Genomic DNA, 17,147 nt, shown 5'->3' with positions numbered 1-17,147 from the left:
CTTTGGACCTGGGTACCCTGCGCTGAGAACCTCCTAACCCAGAAGACAGAAAGAGAACTGTAACACCAGAGATGGCGAGAAGCAGCAGCAGAGTAACTGTGGCAGCAGAGGCAGCAGAACCAGGAGACAGCCAGGAGATGGTGCGGTGGGCTTCCCGGCCCATGGAGAGATAAAGCTGAGTGCCTTTGGGCAGGAGGGTTGCCGGCAGAGTAAGGTGCCTCTGAGCATGTGGCGGAGCTGGGCTCGCTGACCCATAGAGCTAGAGGGTGGAGTGTCTTCGGGCCAAGGCTTACTGGAGCAGTGCGGTGCCTTGGGGCACTTAGTGGCAGAGCTAAAGAGTTCTGTAACACTTGCCTAAGCCAGGATGAGGAACGAGGGGTGAGGGCCAGAGAGGGGCCTGCCTGCAGATACGGCTGAGAAGAGGCTGTCCTGATGGAAGAACTGTATCCTGGGTCATTTCTTTTTTTCTTTCTTTTTATCCTCTTTCTTTCTTTTTATTGTACTTTAGATGAAGGTTTACAGAACAAACTAGTTTCTCATGAAACAGTTGGTACACACATTGCTGTACGACTGGTCAACCACACCAGGACGTGTCAACACCCTCCTTTCTCAACCCTGGGTTTTCTATTACCACCTTTCCTGTTTCCTCCTGCCTTGCAGTCCCTGCCCCAGGGCTGGCCCACCCCTTTAGTCTTGCTGAGTCATTTCTGATTCTGAATTGTACTGTACTGTTACTTCCCTAATAAACACCATAATTGTGAGTATTGTCTGTGAGTTGTGTGTTTTGTGTGTGTGTGTGTGTGGCCATTGCAATGAATTATCAAGCCCAGCAGAGATGTAGAGAGTGCCATGGGAGGGACAGCTGGTGTCAGAATTGCTAATAAGGTTGGAGAGAGGAGTGATGTCTGACCTCCACCTCATAGGAATCAGCCTTAGACTACTGATCTTGATTCTCCTTTCCCCTTGTGAAGTTAGAGGAGGTCTGATGCTGCCACATCACCATCTTTACAGTCTGCTTTATAGAGAAACCTGTCGATCGTGTACCATTTCATTTTGCCCTTGTGAAAACCCTAGGAGAGAGGCAGGGATTATTGTTGTATTCAGGGGTGGATTACTCAGTAAGGTAAAAAAAAAAAAAAGTAAGGTAAGCACAGACTTATTTGTGCTTACTTACTAATCTGTAGTGACCGATTTCACATGTGCTTCAGATGTGGTGAAACTTATGTGAAATCGGTGGCTACAGATTAGTAAATAAACACAAGTAAGCCTCTGTTTACCTTGCTTACTGGGTAATCCATCCCTGTCAGGGATTGTAAATTTGAAAAGAGGCTTCGATTCTGTAGGAAGGTGCTGTGGGAGAAAGATAGATGCCAGCCATACCTAGAAGCAGAACCTTTCATGTGGAGAAAAAATGTGAAATTGTTCACTACAGATGATCTGGTCAGCAAGGTAAGCACCATGCTTACTTTACCTATTGGGTAATCTGCCCCTGGTGGTACTGGTGAAAAAACTTGTGGGAAAAAACACCACGAAGCAGAGCTAGGCAGGAAGCCCATGTCTTGAGTTCTCAGTTCAGTGCTCTTCCGTCGACACTCGGCGAGCTGTCTCTCTGGCCAGTATTCTTGCATACAGAAACTGCCAAATGAGTTTCAACCAGACAAGATAAAGAAATAACTCCTCGACCATGGTTTCAGGGGACATCTAGGTCAACTGGCATAACAAAGTTTATTAAGAAAATGTTCTGCATCCCACTTTGGTGAGTGATGTCTGGGGTCTTAAAAGCTTACAAGCGGCCATCTAAGATACATCTATTGGTCCTAACCCACTTGGAGCAAAGCAGAATGAGGAACACCAAAGACACAAGGAAAATATTAGCCCAAGAGACAAAAGGGCCGCATAAACCAGAGATGCCATCAGCCTGAGACCAGAAGAACTACATGGTGCCTGGCTACCACTAATGACCGCCCTGACAGGGAACATAACAGAAAGTCCCTGACAGAGTGGGATAAAAGTGTGGAACAGAACTCAAATTTACATAAAAACACCAGACTTAACGGTCTGACTGAGACTGGAGGAGACCCTGAAACTGTGGCCCTCAGATGCTCTGGCAACCCAGAACTAAATCCATTCCCAAAGACCACTCTTCAGACAAAGATTAGACTGGAGTACAAAACATAAAATAATACTTCTGAAGAGTGTGCTTCTTAGTTCAAGCAGAAACAAGAGCTCAAATAGGTGGCTCCTATCAAGGAGGCAGAATAAGAAGGCAGGAAGGGACGGGGTGGAAAGGGGGAGTGTGCTGTCACATTGTAGAGATTGCAGTTAGTGTCACATGACAATATGTGAATAAAATTGTGTATGAGAGCTTAACTTGAGCTCTAAACTTTCATCTAAAGTACAATCTTAAAAAAAAGACACAAGGGAAAGGTTAGGCCAACTAACGCACCTCGACTACCACAGCATCTACAAGAATGAACCCGCACAGCTAGACGGTACCCGGCTACCACCACTGACTGCTCTGACAGGGATCCCAGACAGAGCAGGAGAAAAATGTAGAACAAAATTCAAATTCACAGAAAAAGACCAGACTTACTGGTCTGACAGAGACTGGAGAAACCCCGAGAGTATGGCCACTGCACTACCTTTTAACTCAGTACTAAAGTCACTCCTGAGGTTCACCCTTCAGCCAAAGATTGGACAGGCCTATAAAACAAACAATAACCCACACAGTTCAACCATATATACAAGACTAAATGGGCATACCAGCCCAGAGGCAGGGACTAGAGGGCAGGAGGGAACAGGAAAGTTGGACTCATGGAAATGGGGAACCCGAAGTCAAGAAGGGGAGAGTGCTGACATGTCAAAGCATTGGCAACCAATGTCATGAAAATATATGTGTATGAGTTGTTCGATGAGAAACTAATTGGCTGTGCAAATTTTCACCTAAATCACAATTAAAAAAAAAGAAAGAACCCCTCTAAATCTGCAATCTATAAGAAACAATATTTAAAAAACAACAAAATTAGCATAGTTATCAGCGGGAGACACTCAACTCAAGAAAGTCTCTAAATAAGCCATAGCCAGGGCTTTCCTCCATGTCCTCCAAACCCCACCCCCCAAATGCACACACACACACAATTTCCAGAGTTAAAAATAAATTTGGTAAGAAAGCCATAATGTAATTTCCAATGTTATGTGACAGCGCAGGTCACCAGACGGTATGACTGGGTTAAGCAGCACGGCATAATGGTCACAGCATTTAGAAGTCAGACTATGGGATGGTGGACAGTGTACTCAAACTCTGTAAGCCTCAGTTTCCTTATGTGTAAGGTGGAGATAATGAGAACTAGACAAGATAATGCAGTACCTTACGGACAATGTCTGATATATAATACGTGTTCAATAAAAGGTAGTTTTTATGACTGTTACCAAAAGTTCTTTACCTTTAGATTTTTACAGAAGTCTTGATTCCATTCAAATATATTTAATTTAAGAGAATTCCTGGTCAAAATCTCATCAAGAAGGTATTGGAGTTGTTTCCTCAGCAGGAGCTTAAATACATGGGGTCCCCAAGAGTCAGAATCCACTCCATCACCTTTAAAAAAAATCTCTTTCTCCAAATCCAGTGAATGGCCATACAAACAGATGAAGTTCTGATACATGCTACAGCATGGATGAACCCTGATGATATTTGCAAGGGAAATAAACCAGACCCAAAACAACAAACGTTGCATGATTTTCCTTTCATCACATCTATACAATAGGCAATTTCCTAGACCAACGAAGGAGACTAGAGGTTTCCCAGGGTAGCAGGCAAGGAGAAACAGGAGGCCATTATTAAGCAGGAACAGAGTTTGTTTGGGAATGACTGAAAAAAAAAAAAAGTGGAAACCTACATTGGTGATGGTTAGAAAACATTGTGAAAGTACATAACGCTGAATTTTGCACTCAGAAATGGTGAAAATGATATATTCTGTCTGAGATATATTTTCACCACAATTAAAGACAGAGACAGAGAGAAGAGGGAGATGAGTGGGAAGAGAACCATTAAGATACCCAAGGAACGACTGTCTGGCGTGAGGCTTGTGCGTTTCCTTGCGTGCAAACTTGATTTCTAAGAAAAAGAGTCTTGAAGCAAATATTAGACCCTCTCTGTCCGCAGGCCTTGCAAGACGCGGATGACTGCCGTCTGCCATCTACCAGGCGCGGCATCAGCGATGAGTTAACAAGAGGGACGCTCGGGTGGAAGGAGGGACTGACGCCTGGATAGGTATGCGGTAAGGCAGGAGTGGGATACAATGCATGGGTCGTACAATCCGGGGGGCGGGAGTAGGGGTGTTCTCGGTCAATTTCTGTCCACGCCGAGATCAGTTGGCGCCTTGCTAATACCGTCGTGTTAGGGAGTCGGGGAAGGGTATGTGCTGCCACTGCCCCTCCGCCGCCGGGACTCCGCTGTAACAGGCCAACACGACTAAGACCGGATCGGGTGCAGGTCTCCGCTCTGCACAGCCTGTCTGAACAGAGAAACGGACACGGCTGTTAAGGCAAAGTGTAAGCGTTTATTTAGTTGGCCAGGTAAAGGAGCTTTTCCGGACTTGAGTCGCCAAGGCAGCTCCCCGACACTAGGCGGAAGTCAGGTTTTAGGAGGTCATCATAGTAAGCACAAGCAAGAAGTTATACGTATTCAGGATTTTAGCTGATTATTCATTATGGAACGGGCTAGGAATCTGCACTGGAGCGGCTGACGGACCCTTTACTTCTAAGATAGGTCCGGCTTGCCAGAGATGACGTTAAGTCCGGTGATTTTTTCCTTTCTTGACTTGAGTCTTTTGATTCCTTGACAAGAGTTTCCTGATTTATCAGCGCATGTCTGGTGGTCTGGTGCTGGTTTTTCTTAGAACCTGTTTATGACTTTTACCTGCGGAATTACCCCGAAGTTAAAACAATATAAAGGATAGGGAAGTGGTTTACAATAGTCACACAGTTTTGATCTGAAGCCTCCATATAGCCTGCTTCTGTGGTGAGGGCAGGAGTGCGATTTAGCAACCACAGCATACCCGTTGGGCATGTGCACTTTCCCAGCCGGCTGCTGTCTCACATTTCTCCTCCCACCTTCTGTGCCTCCCCCTCCGCATTGACAACCATCAGCCCACCTTGACCTCCCCCGCCTCCCAGCCAGTTGGACATTCCAAAATTCCTTCCTAACATTGCTCAGTCTCAAAGCTGCAGCCCTGGTAAGGGTCTCGGCGATCACAAGCTTGACTCCCCCAGCCGAGCTTTGCCCTTGCAGCTGGCCAAAATGCCAGGACACGCAAGCGCAGGCGTGGCCGCAACGAGGACCTCAGGTCCGCTCCTGGCCATCGCACACCAGAGGCTGTCCTGGCTCCCGGGGCTTCCGGCAGACAGAGAACACGAGCGCCCAGCGGGACCTCGTAGGAAATACCAGAGGGCAGAGGAGCAAGTAGGAGTCAGCGGGCAAAAACCTCTACCAGGACGAGGAGGAGGCATTGGTGGGCGCGAGAGTTCACCAGAGGACTGAGACCGGAGCAGCGGCTGGTGGGGGCTGGGGGACAGTGCGTGGGGGAGTTGGCCGGGCACCCCGCCGGGTCCTCTGGCCTTGCTCGCGCTCGGCTCCGTGCCTTCGCTCAGCACGGCCCTTCCTGAGGCTCGCGAAGCGGCCGAGGGCACCGGTGTTCACGTGGCGTCACAGCCGCGTGGCGTCACAAGCCGGGGAGCGGAGACACGCCCACACCCGCCATCGGAATGTTCCAGTGGTCTAACTTGCTCTGTTCAGGTCTCAGTCTCCCCTGGAGCCGTGGGTTCGAATCCCACTGCTGACAAGACTCTGGTAACTGCCTTCTTAGCCAGCCCCAGCCCCAGCCCTACTGCCCACCATGAAACACACCCCTCCTACCTGCCTGCACCCGCATTCCCCCGGTCTTTAGACTTCACATCACAGATATCTCATTTCTCTTACCCTTGTCCTCCCTCCACCCCTGCCCTTTCCCTCTTCCTCTCCCTAACCCTCTCCTTCTTCCTCCGGCTTTGTCAGGCCCCGATTACCCAACAAGCAAGGTAGGCACACGGGTCCAATTGTTAGGCTTCCCACCAATCTGCAGCTCACGATCTCACCGCTCTCCCACCGCAGCAAGGATGTGGTGAAGCCCACGTGAAACCGCTCACCACAGAGTAGGGAGCCAATACAGTGGAGCCCGCCCGTGCGCGCGACCCTGGCTCAACGCAAGCCGCTGCTCACCGGCCTTCCTGGTTAATCCGCCCCTGGTCTTTAGCCCCGTTTGCCTGCGTGTGTCTGTGGGCTCCATCTGGCCCGTGTGGAAAGCCCTCCCCGGTGGTCCTCTACCTTCTGCCCGCTGAACAGTAGCAACTCGCTTTTGCCCTGCGCTGCTGCAAGCAGCACCACACCACCCAAAACCTTGGCCATCATCCCGCCCTTTCCACACCAGCCTCCTGCCCATTCCTCTCTCCCGCCCCGAATCCCCTTCCCACTAACACCCGCTGCGCCCTCTCTTCAGCCCGTGGTCTCCACGCTTGTTGAGTTTGGGGACCTTGCCTCCCCACACCGGCCATGCCGCTGCATTTTCAGCCCCACCACCGGCTGGCGAGGAGAAGCCAGAGCCGGGCACAGGGCCCGGTCCACCTCGGGCGTGCCACATCCCAGTTCCACGCGGGTAGCCGCTGCCTGGGAGCAGACCCACCGCGCCAACGACCTCTCTGCTGCCGAAGAGCTCTTTCGATGGGTGGGCCGCCTCCCGCTCCACAACCCACCCCCTCCAGCACAGCATCCTAAGGAGTGCGGCTGGCCGGAGGACGGAGGGCGGAAGGCAGGCTCAGACCGCTGTGGCCACTTTGTCCGACGTCCCGCCGCTGGCAGGCAGCCGCCACAGGAGGATGCAGGCGTCCCGCTCCCTTGCTGCCGGACCTCCTGTGCCCACACCCCCAAGCACGGGCGAGAAAACTGGCCGCCCAAGGGGGCCCTGCGGGTGCATGCCGTGGGTCGCCGCCGGGACAGCTGTGAGCACCTCTGCGCGCCACAGGCCACCTGGCCTGGCTGGGATTGGCGCTGGCCGACCAGGCTCCTTCGGGCTCTAGGCTTCCTCCCAGCCACGGGATGGGCAGGGACTACCTCTCTCCCTCCGCCTCCGTCCAGGACCCTCGACACGCCTGGCACCTGCCTCTCTTCCACGTCGGTCGCCCAGACCCCTTCCCTTGCCCGCCCGTCCCGCCCACCCGCACCAGGCCGCCGGCCCCAGGCTGGCCGCCGCCGCCTGCCTGGCTCTAGGGGAGCAGAGAGACAGACGCCCCGGCCAGGTAGTGAGCAGCGTCCTGAGCCCAGCGGCGGGCCAGCGAAGACAGGGCAGGGGCACAGGCTGGAGCCAGCCGCCCGGACGCCGGCAGCGCATGGGTGGTTCAGTGGTAGAATTCTCGCCTGCCACGCGGGAGGCCCGGGTTCGATTCCCGGCCCATGCAGTCCCCTGTCCCCTTTTGGTCGCTCTGCCCCAATTCACACCGCCGCCTGCTCAGTGCTTGCTCTGCTCTGCTCTGCTCTGCTCTGCTCTGCTCTGCTCTGCTCTGGCTCTCCTACTACACTCGGGGCAACTCTCCCAGAGCCCTGGGGCTCCGCTCCCACCTGCAGCCCACCAGTGTGCCAGCGCCCTGCGCCTCTCCCACACCCTGGGGCCGAAAGCACACCGCGCTCCGGCGCCGACCGCCAGTGGGCTCTACCCCAACACTTCTCCCGGGCAGCCACCCTTTTCTCTTCATCACCCTGACGAAACCTTAGCCACACGTTTCACTTCACAGAGGACCACCGTGCAACACGCGGGCTTTGGCTGCGGGGACTCCATGCCTCTTCCCATCTCACCACCCTTCCTGGCCACGCTCCCAAAATGACACCATCCTTGCTGGACCATTACCAAGGAAGTCGCACGGCCGGATCCATACTCGGAAAAGCAACGCATTACGCTCCCCTACCATGTCCTGGTCATCATCGCGCACGAGAAAATGAAAGTCATGTCAGTACAGTCACTTTAGCCCACTCCTCCACAACACAGTGGTAAACACGCCCCTTCCTTGCCCGCCTCCCCCTTACCACGATCCAAACTTTTGGCCAAAGGTCACTGGAGGCATCTGTTGCTCGGGCCTCTTTCAATCTCCACTGAGTCCCCCGTCCCACCCCACCGCACCCCACGGTGCCCCAAACGCGCACCTAACGCACTCCCGTGTCCTGACAAAGGGACGTTTAAGCCTCTGGGCCAGTCGCGCGCCCTAAGACCTCACGGCCTTTTCCAGACGTTTTTCTCTCTTCCCTTCTCTTCTAATCTCTCTCTGCGTGTCTCTCTGTGTGTCTGTCTGTTTCTCGCTCCCTCTTCTGTCTGTCCGTCTCTGTCTCTATCTCTGTCTCCCTCTCTGTCTCCCGGTCCCTGTCTCACGCTGGCTCTCTCTCGACAGCACCCTTGCCCCCAATCAACCTCCCACTCTTTAGGTTGACTGACTTCAGGCACAGCACCGCGGGCAACCTTGTCTGGCCGGGTCCAGTCTCATGACGTGCCCTTGGATCTGGGTGGGACCTAAGCCCACCCTCCCAACACTCCCCCCCACCCCCGCCCCCCAGCTAGCCATCTAGTGGTCCTTCCAGCCTCCGCCTGACCCGCCACCACAGACCTCTATCACACGAACACCTTGCCTTGCCCTGATGACGCACATCCACCGGGCTGGCCACCCCCGGCATCCCCAGGGTCGCTCCCGCCCCTCCCATGTCCCCACCCTCATCTCCACACTGGCCTGGCATAATGCTCCGAAGCCCCCAAGCCTCTGCAGCGCCGGCACCTGACTGGGCGGCCGCACTCGCTGCGCCCCCTCCTGCCCTAGGGCGGCTTGGACACTCTGACATCTGGACTCCTTCTCCCACCTGCCAGCACTCAGGACACGTCTGTCCCCTCTTTTGGGTTTCCCTCACCTTTCCCTGTCCTTTGTGTCGTGCCACCCGAACAACCAGCCAGCTTCCTCCACTGCGGTCATCTATCCACAACTCACAAAACAGGGGCAGGAAGGAAGTGCCTGGGGTGACAGTAAGCTTCTCTATGATCACACGGGTTCCTGCTCACAAGGCTATGCCTTTCCATGCCTGGCCTTCTACTGCCCTGACATTCCAAGCCGCTGAGAAGCCCGCGGAGTGCAGTTCTACTCTCAGACACATGGGGTCGCCGGGAGTCAGAATCCACCCCATCGCCCTTTTCAAAAGCCATCTCTTTCTTCAAATCCCGTGAACGGCCACCCCAAGGGATGAAGTTATGCTCATGCCACAACAGGCATGAACCTTGAAGACATTCGCCGAGTCAAGTAAACCAGACCCAAAACAACAAACGTTGTATGATTTTACTTTCGTCGCGTCTGTATAACAGGTAACTTCCCAGACCAACAAAGGAGAATAGACGTTTCCCGGGGTAGCCGGGAAGGGGAAACAGGAGGCCCTCATTATGTGGGAACAGGGTTGGTTTGGGAATGACTAAAAAAAAAAAAAGTGGAAATGGTGGCGGTTAGAAAAGACGGCGAACGTCCTTAAAGCCACTGAATTCTGCACTCAGAAATGGTGAAAATGATATATTCTGTCTTAAGTATACTTTCACCACAATTAAAGACAGAGAGAGCGGGAAGGGGAGGTGAGTGGGAAGAGAACCACGAAGATACCCAAGGAACGACTGTCTGGCGTGAGGCTTGTGCGTTTCCGTGCGTGCAAACTTTATTTCTAAGAGAAGGAGTCTTGAAGCAAATATTAGACTCTCTCTGCCCGCAGGCCTTGCAAGAGGCGGATGACTGCCGTCTGCCATCTACCAGGCGCGGCATCATCGATGAGTTAACAAGAGGGACGCTCGGGTGGAAGGAGGGCCGGACGCCTGGATAGGTATGCGGTAAGGCAGGAGTGGGATACAATGCATGGGTCGTACAATCCGGGGGGCGGGAGTAGGGGTGTTCTCGGTCAATTTCTGTCCACGCCGAGATCTGTTGGCGCCTTGCTAATACCAGTCGTGTTAGGGAGTTGAGGAAGGGTATGTGCTGCCACTGCCCCTCCGCCGCCGGGACTCCGCTGTAACAGGCCAACACGACTAAGACCGGATCATGTCCAGGTCTCCGCTCTGCACAGCCTGTCTGAACAGAGAAACGGACACGGCTGTTAAGGCAAAGTGTAAGCGTTTATTTAGCTGGCCAGGTAAAGGAGCTTCTCCGGACTTGAGTCGCCAAGGCAGCTCCCCGAAACTAGGCGGAAGTCAGGTTTTAGGAGGTCGTCATAGTAAGCACAAGCAAGAAGTTATACGTATTCAGGATTTTAGCTGATTATTCATTATGGAACGGGCTAGGAATCTGCACTGGAGCGGCTGACGGACCCTTCTCTTCTAAGATAGGTCCGGCTTGCCAGAGATGACGTTAAGTCCGGTGATTTTTTCCTTTCTTGACTTGAGTCTTTTGATTCCTTGACAAGAGTTTCCTGATTTATCAGCGCATGTCTGGTGGTCTGGTGCTGGTTTTTCTTAGAACCTGTTTATGACTTTTACCTGCGGAATTACCCCGAAGTTAAAACAATATAAAGGATAGGGAAGTGGTTACAATAGTCACACAGTTTTGATCTGAAGCCTCGATATAGCCTGCTTCTGTGGTGAGGGCAGGAGTGCGATTTAGCAACCACAGCATACCCGTTGGGCAAGTGCACTTTCCCAGCCGGCTGCTGTCTCACATTTCTCCTCCCACCTTCGGTGCCTCCCCCTCCGCATTGACAACCATCAGCCCACCTTGACCTCCCCCGCCTCCCAGCCAGTTGGACATTCCAAAATTCCTTTCTAACATTGCTCAGTCTCAAAGCTGCAGCCCTGGTAAGGGTCTCGGCGATCACAAGCTTGACTCCCCCAGCCGAGCTTTGCCCTTGCAGCTGGCCAAAATGCCAGGACACGCAAGCGCAGGCGTGGCCATAACGAGGACCTCAGGTCCGCTCCTGGCCATCGCACACCAGAGGCTGTCCTGGCTCCCGGGGCTTCCGGCAGACAGAGAACACGAGCGCCCAGCGGGACCTCGTAGGAAATACCAGAGGGCAGAGGAGCAAGTAGGAGTCAGCGGGCAAAAACCTCTACCAGGACGCGGAGGCATTGGTGGGCGCGAGAGATCACCAGAGGACTGAGACCGGAGCAGCGGCTGGTGGGGGCTGGGGGACAGTGCGTGGGGGAGTTGGCCGGGCACCCCGCCGGGTCCTCTGGCCTTGCTCGCGCTCGGCTCCGTGCCTTCGCTCAGCACGGCCCTTCATGAGGCTCGCGGAGCGGCCGAGGGCACCCGTGTTCACGTGGCGTCACAGCCGCGTGGCGTCACAAGCCGGGGAGCGGAGACACGCCCACACCCGCCATCGGAATGGCCCAGTGGTCTAACTTGCTCTGTTCAGGTCTCAGTCTCCCCTGGAGCCGTGGGTTCGAATCCCACTGCTGACAAGACTCTGGTAACTGCCTTCTTAGCCAGCCCCAGCCCCAGCCCTACTGCCCACCATGAAACGCACCCCTCCTACCTGCCTGCCCCCGCATTCCCCCGGTCTTTAGACTTCACATCACAGATATCTCATTTCTCTTACCCTTGTCCTCCCTCCACCCCTGCCCTTTCCCTCTTCCTCTCCCTAACCCTCTCCCTCTTCCTCCGGCTTTGTCAGGCCCCGATTACCCAACAAGCAAGGGAGGCAGGGGCCCAATTGCTAGGCTTCCCACCAATCTGCAGCGCACGATCTCACCGCTCCCCCACCGCAGCAAGGATGTGGTGAAGCCCACGTGAAATTGCTCACCACAGAGTAGGAAGCGAATACAGTGGAGCCCGCCCGTGCGCGCGACCCTGGCTCAACGCAAGCCGCTGCTCACCGGCCTTCCTGGTTAATCCGCCCCTGGTCTTTAGCCCCGTTTGCCTGCGTGTGTCTGTGGGCTCCATCTGGCCCGTGTGGAAAGCCCTCCCCGGTGGTCCTCCACTTTCTGCCCGCTGAACAGCAGCAACTCGCTTTTGCCCTGCGCTGCTGCAAGCAGCACCACACCACCCAAAACCTTGGCCATCATCCCGCCCTTTCCACACCAGCCTCCTGCCCATTCCTCTCTCCCGCCCCGAATCCCCTTCCCACTAACACCCGCTGCGCCCTCTCTTCAGCCCGTGGTCTCCGCGCTTGTTGAGTTTGGGGACCTTGCCTCCCCACACCGGCCATGCCGCTGCATTTTCAGCCCCACCACCGGCTGGCGAGGAGAAGCCAGAGCCGGGCACAGGGCCGGGCCCACCTCGGGCGCGCCACATCCCAGTTCCACGCGGGTAGCTGCTACCTGGGAGCAGACCCACCGCGCCAACGACCTCTCTGCTGCCGAAGAGCTCTTTCGATGGGTTGGCCGCCTCCCGCTCCACAACCCACCCCCCTCCAGCAGAGCATCCTAAGAAGTGCGGCTGGCCGGAGGACGGAGGGCGGAACGCAGGCTCAGACCGCTGTGGCCACTTTGTCCGACGTCTCGCCGCTGGCAGGCAGCCGCCACAGGAGGATGCAGGCGTCGCGCTCCCTTGCTCCCGGACCTCCTGTGCCCACACCCCCAAGCACGGGCGAGAAAACTGGCCGCCCAAGGGGGCCCTGCGGGTGCATGCCGGGGGTCGCCGCCGGGACAGCTGTGAGCACCTCTGCGCGCCACAGGCCACCTGGCCTGGCTGGGATTGGCGCTGGCCGACCAGGCTCCTTCGGGCTCTAGGCTTCCTCCCAGCCACGGGATGGGCAGGGACTACCTCTCTCCCTCCGCCTCCGTCCAGGACCCTCCACACGCCTGGCACCTGCCTCTCTTCCACGTCCGTGGCCCAGACCCCTTGCCCACCCCGCCCCCCTACCCCCCCCCGCCCCCCGCACCAGGCCGCCGGCCCTGGGCTGGCCGCTGCCGCCTGCCTAGCTCTAGGGGAACAGAGAGACAGATGCTCTGGCCAGGTAGTGAGCAGCGTCCTGAGCCCAGCGGCGGGCCAGCGAAAACAGGGCAGGGGCACAGTCTGGAGCCAGGCGCCCAGACGCCAGCAGCGTATGGGTGGTTCAGTGGTAGAATTCTCGCCTGCCACGCGGGAGGCCCGGGTTCGATTCCCGGCCCATGCAGTCCCCTGTCCCCTTTTGGTCGCTCTGCCCCAATTCACACCGCCGCCTGCTCAGTGCTTGCTCTGCTCTGCTCTGGCTCTCCTGCTACACTCGGGGCAACTCTCCCAGGGCACTGGGGCTCCGCTCCCACCTGCGGCTCGACAGTGTGCCAGCGCCCTGAGCCTCTCCCACACCCTGGGGCCGAAAGCACACCGTGCTCCGGCGCCGACCGCCAGTGGGCTCTACCCCAACACTTCTCCCGAGCAGCCATCCTTTTCTCTTCATCACCCTGACGAAACCTTAGCCACACGTTTCACTTCACTGAGGACCACCGTGCAACATGCCTCTTCCCATCTCACCACCCTTCCTGGCCACGCTCCCAAAATGACACCATCCTTGCTGGACCGTTATCAAGGAAGTCGCACGGCCGGATCCATACTCGGAAAAGCAACGCATTACGCTTCCGCTACCATGTCCTGGTCATCATCGCGCACGAGAAAATGAAAGTCATGTCAGTACAGTCACTTTAGCCCACTGGTCCACAGCACAGTGGTAAACACGCCCCTTCCTTGCCCGTCTCCCCCTTACCACGGTCCAAACTTTTGGCCAAAGATCACTGGAGGCATTTGTTGTTCGGGTCTCTTTAAATCTCCACTGAGTCCCCCGTCCCACCCCACCGCACCCCACGGTGCCCCAAACGCGCACCTAACGAACTCCCGTGTCCTGACAAAGGGATGTTTAAGCCTCTGGGTCAGTCGCGATCCCTAAGACCTCACGGCCTTTTCCAGACGTTTTTCTCCCTTCCCTTCTCTTCTAATCTCTCTCTGAGTGTCTCTCTGTGTGTCTGTCTGTTTCTCCCTCCCTCTTCTGTCTGTCCGTCTCTGTCTCTATCTCTGTCTCCCGGTCCGTGGCTCCCGCTGCCTCTCTCTCGACAGCACCCTTGCCCCCAATCAACCTCCCGCTCTTTAGGTTGACTGACTTCAGGCACAGCACCGCGGGCAACCTTGTCTGGCCGGGTCCAGTCTCATGACGTGCCCTTGGATCTGGGTGGGACCTAAGTCCACCCTCCTAACACTCCCTCCCCACCCCCGCCACCCGGCTAGCCATCTAGCGGTCCTTCCAGCCTCCGCCTGACCCGCCACCACAGACCTCTACCAAACGAACGCCTTGCCTTGCCCTGATGACGCACATCCACGGGGCTGACCGCCCACGGCATCCCCAGGGTCACTCCCGCCCCTCCCATGTCCCCACCCTCATCTCCACACTGGCCTGGCATAATGCTCCGAAGCCCCCAAGCCTCTGCAGCGCCAGCACCTGACTGGGCGGCCGCACTCGCTACGCCCCCTCCTGTCCTAGGGCGGCTTGGACACTCTGACATCTGGACTCCTTCTCCCACCTGCCAGCACTCGGGACACGTCTGTCCCCTCCTTCGGGTTTCCCTCACCTTTCCCTGTCCTTTGTGCCGTGCCACCCAAACAACCAGCCAGCTTCCTCCACTACGGTCATCCATCCACAACTCACAAAACAGGGGCAGGAAGGAAACGACTGGGGTGACGGTAAGCTTCTCTATGGTCACACGGGCTCCTGCTCACAAGGCTATGCCTTTCCATGCCTGACCTTCTACTGCCCTGACATTCCAAGTCACTGAAAAGCCCGTGGAGTGCAGTTCTACTCTCAGACACACGGGGTCGCCAGGAGTCAGAATCCACCCCATCGCCCTTTTCAAAGGCCATCTCTTTCTTCAAATCCCGTGAACGGCCACCCGAAGCGATGAAGTTGCCATCATGCCACAACAGGCATGAACCTTGAAGACATTCGCCGAGTCAAGTAAACCAGACCCACCCGAAACAACAAACGTTGTATGATTTTACTTTCGTCGCGTCTGTATAACAGGCAACTTCCTAGACCAAAAAAGGAGAATAGACGTTTCCCGGGGTAGCCGGGAAGGGGAAACAGGAGGCCCTCATTAAATGGGAACAGGGTTGGTTTGGGAACGACTGAAAAAAAGAAAGAAAAATGGAAATGGATATTCCTGGCGGTTAGAAAAGACCGCGAACGTCCGTAACGCCACTGAATTCTGCACTCAGAAATGGTGACAATGATATATTCTCTCTTAGGTATACTTTCACCACAATTAAAGACAGAAAGAGAGCGAAGGGGGTGGTGAGTGGGAAGAGAACCACAGAGATACCCAAAGAACGACTGTCTGGCGTGAGGCTTGTGCGTTTCCGTGCGTGCAAACTTGATTTCTAAGAGAAGGAGTCTTGAAGCAAATATTAGACTCTCTCTGCTCGCAGGCCTTGCAAGACGCGGATGACTGCCGTCTGCCATCTACCAGGCGCGGCATCATCGATGAGTTAACAAGAGGGACGCTCGGGTGGAAGGAGGGACCGACACCTGGATAGATCTGTGGTAAGGCAGGGGTGGGATACAACCCATGGGTCGTACAATCCGGGGGGGGCGGGAGTAGGGGTGTTCTCGGTCAATTTCTGTCCACGCTGCCATCTGTTGGCGCCTTGCTAATACCGTCGTGGGAAGGCTACCTGCTGCCACCGCCCCTCAGCCGTTGGGCATGTCCATTTCCCCGACGACCCCCGGTCTCACATTCCTCTCTCCCCCTTACTCTCATCCCCCCCTCCGACCCCACCCGGACCCCCCAGCTGGCCGGGCATTCCCAGATTCCCCTTTCACGCTCTTCTGTCTCCCGGCCGCCGTCGCCCTGCTCAGGGTCTGGGCCTTCACAAGCTTGGCTCCCCCAGCCCAGGTCTGGCCTGGTAGCTGAGCCAAATGCAAGCACGCCCAGAACGCTGGGCGCCTCCTTCCTTCTCCCACACGTACACACCGAGCCAAGTGCCGACTCCGTCAGCCATCCCTGGCAGGACGGCCCTGGGCCGGGCCTCTGGCAAAACGTCAGCCCACTGCGTTGGCCGGGAATCGAACCCGGGTCAACTGCTTGGAAGGCAGCTATGCTCACCACTATACCACCAACGCCGCACGGCCCAGACAAGCCCAAGATGCCACGCGGAACTCGCACCAGCGTGCTGCCGCCGCCGCCGCCCGCCGCCGGACGCAGACCCTTCTCGACGCCTGGCTCACCCGTCCGCGGCTCCGGGCCCTCACAGCACCACCAGCCGCCGCCCGGCGCCAGCCGAGCCCCGCCGCTCTCCACACGCCTCCGCCCCGCCCTCCTCAGCCCCGCCGCTGGGGGGCGCTCTCCCGCTCGCTTCCTCCGGCCTCCCGCCCGCAGCGGGGCGCTCCAGGGCGCGCGGCCCCCCACCCCCGGCCCTGAGCTCCCGGCTGCGGCCTGCCCCCCGGGGCACGCCTGCTCCACACCTCCGGCTCGGCAAGCCCCTTCCATTCTCCGCCACGTCGCGGCCGCTCGGCGACGCTCGGCTAGACCACAACCCGCACCGAGACGGTGCACATCTCCGACAGGCCGCTCTCCACCTGGCACCTGGGAGCAGGAGTCGCTGGGCGGCGTCTGCCTCCCCATCGGGGAATCGAACCCCGGTCTCCCGCGTGACAGGCCGGGATACTCACCACTATACTAACGAGGACGGCGGTGGCCGTCCCGGGTGCAGAACGCTCTCCCGCCGCCGCCTCTGCACACCACGCCGACTCCGACTCCGACGCCGACACCTCCTCCTGCCCCCTGCTCGCTGCATGCTCGGCGACAGAGCGCGCCCCGCCCACCTCCATCCTCGCCGTCCACGCAGCCTGGCACCCGGGCCGGGCCCGGGGGATACCGAAGCTCCGCGTGCGCGGCGGCCGCTTCCCTCCACGGCGGCGAAAGCGCCGGGAGAAAGAAAGGGGATCGAGCGGGCAGAAAACGTCTGCGAGGAGGAGGAGGCATTGGTGGGCGCGAGAGCTGACGTGAGGACGGAGGCCGGGGCAGCGGCTGGCGGGGCCCGGGGGACGGTGCGTGGGGGAGTTGGCCGGGCACCTCGCCGGGTCGGCCGGCCTTGGTGGCGCTCGGCTCCGAGCCTTCGCGCGCGCCGTCCGTCCGTCCGTCCGTCCGTCGGTC

General features: G+C 57.0%; 1 protein-coding gene and 4 non-coding genes across 16 annotated transcripts in view; 2 read left to right on the top strand and 3 right to left on the bottom strand.

The window, feature by feature from the left end:
• Positions 1-17,147, bottom strand: part of LOC104846329 (Fc receptor-like protein 5) — an 84,209-nt gene that overhangs the window by 32,541 nt on the left and 34,521 nt on the right. The gene's annotated exons all lie outside the window — the stretch shown is intronic.
• On the top strand, positions 7,418-7,488 carry TRNAG-GCC (transfer RNA glycine (anticodon GCC)). The gene has a single exon. It is a non-coding gene; the product is annotated as a tRNA-Gly (tRNA).
• On the top strand, positions 13,074-13,144 carry TRNAG-GCC (transfer RNA glycine (anticodon GCC)). Its single transcript has one exon. It is a non-coding gene; the product is annotated as a tRNA-Gly (tRNA).
• On the bottom strand, positions 16,043-16,114 carry TRNAG-UCC (transfer RNA glycine (anticodon UCC)). Its single transcript has one exon. It is a non-coding gene; the product is annotated as a tRNA-Gly (tRNA).
• On the bottom strand, positions 16,609-16,680 carry TRNAD-GUC (transfer RNA aspartic acid (anticodon GUC)). Its single transcript has one exon. It is a non-coding gene; the product is annotated as a tRNA-Asp (tRNA).

The sequence above is a fragment of the Loxodonta africana genome, chromosome 3, assembly GCF_030014295.1.
Source record: "Loxodonta africana isolate mLoxAfr1 chromosome 3, mLoxAfr1.hap2, whole genome shotgun sequence".
NCBI classification, from domain to species: domain Eukaryota; kingdom Metazoa; phylum Chordata; class Mammalia; order Proboscidea; family Elephantidae; genus Loxodonta; species Loxodonta africana.
The sequence above is the reverse complement of the archived record's forward strand: the minus strand, read 5'-3'. Positions and strand labels throughout refer to the sequence as shown.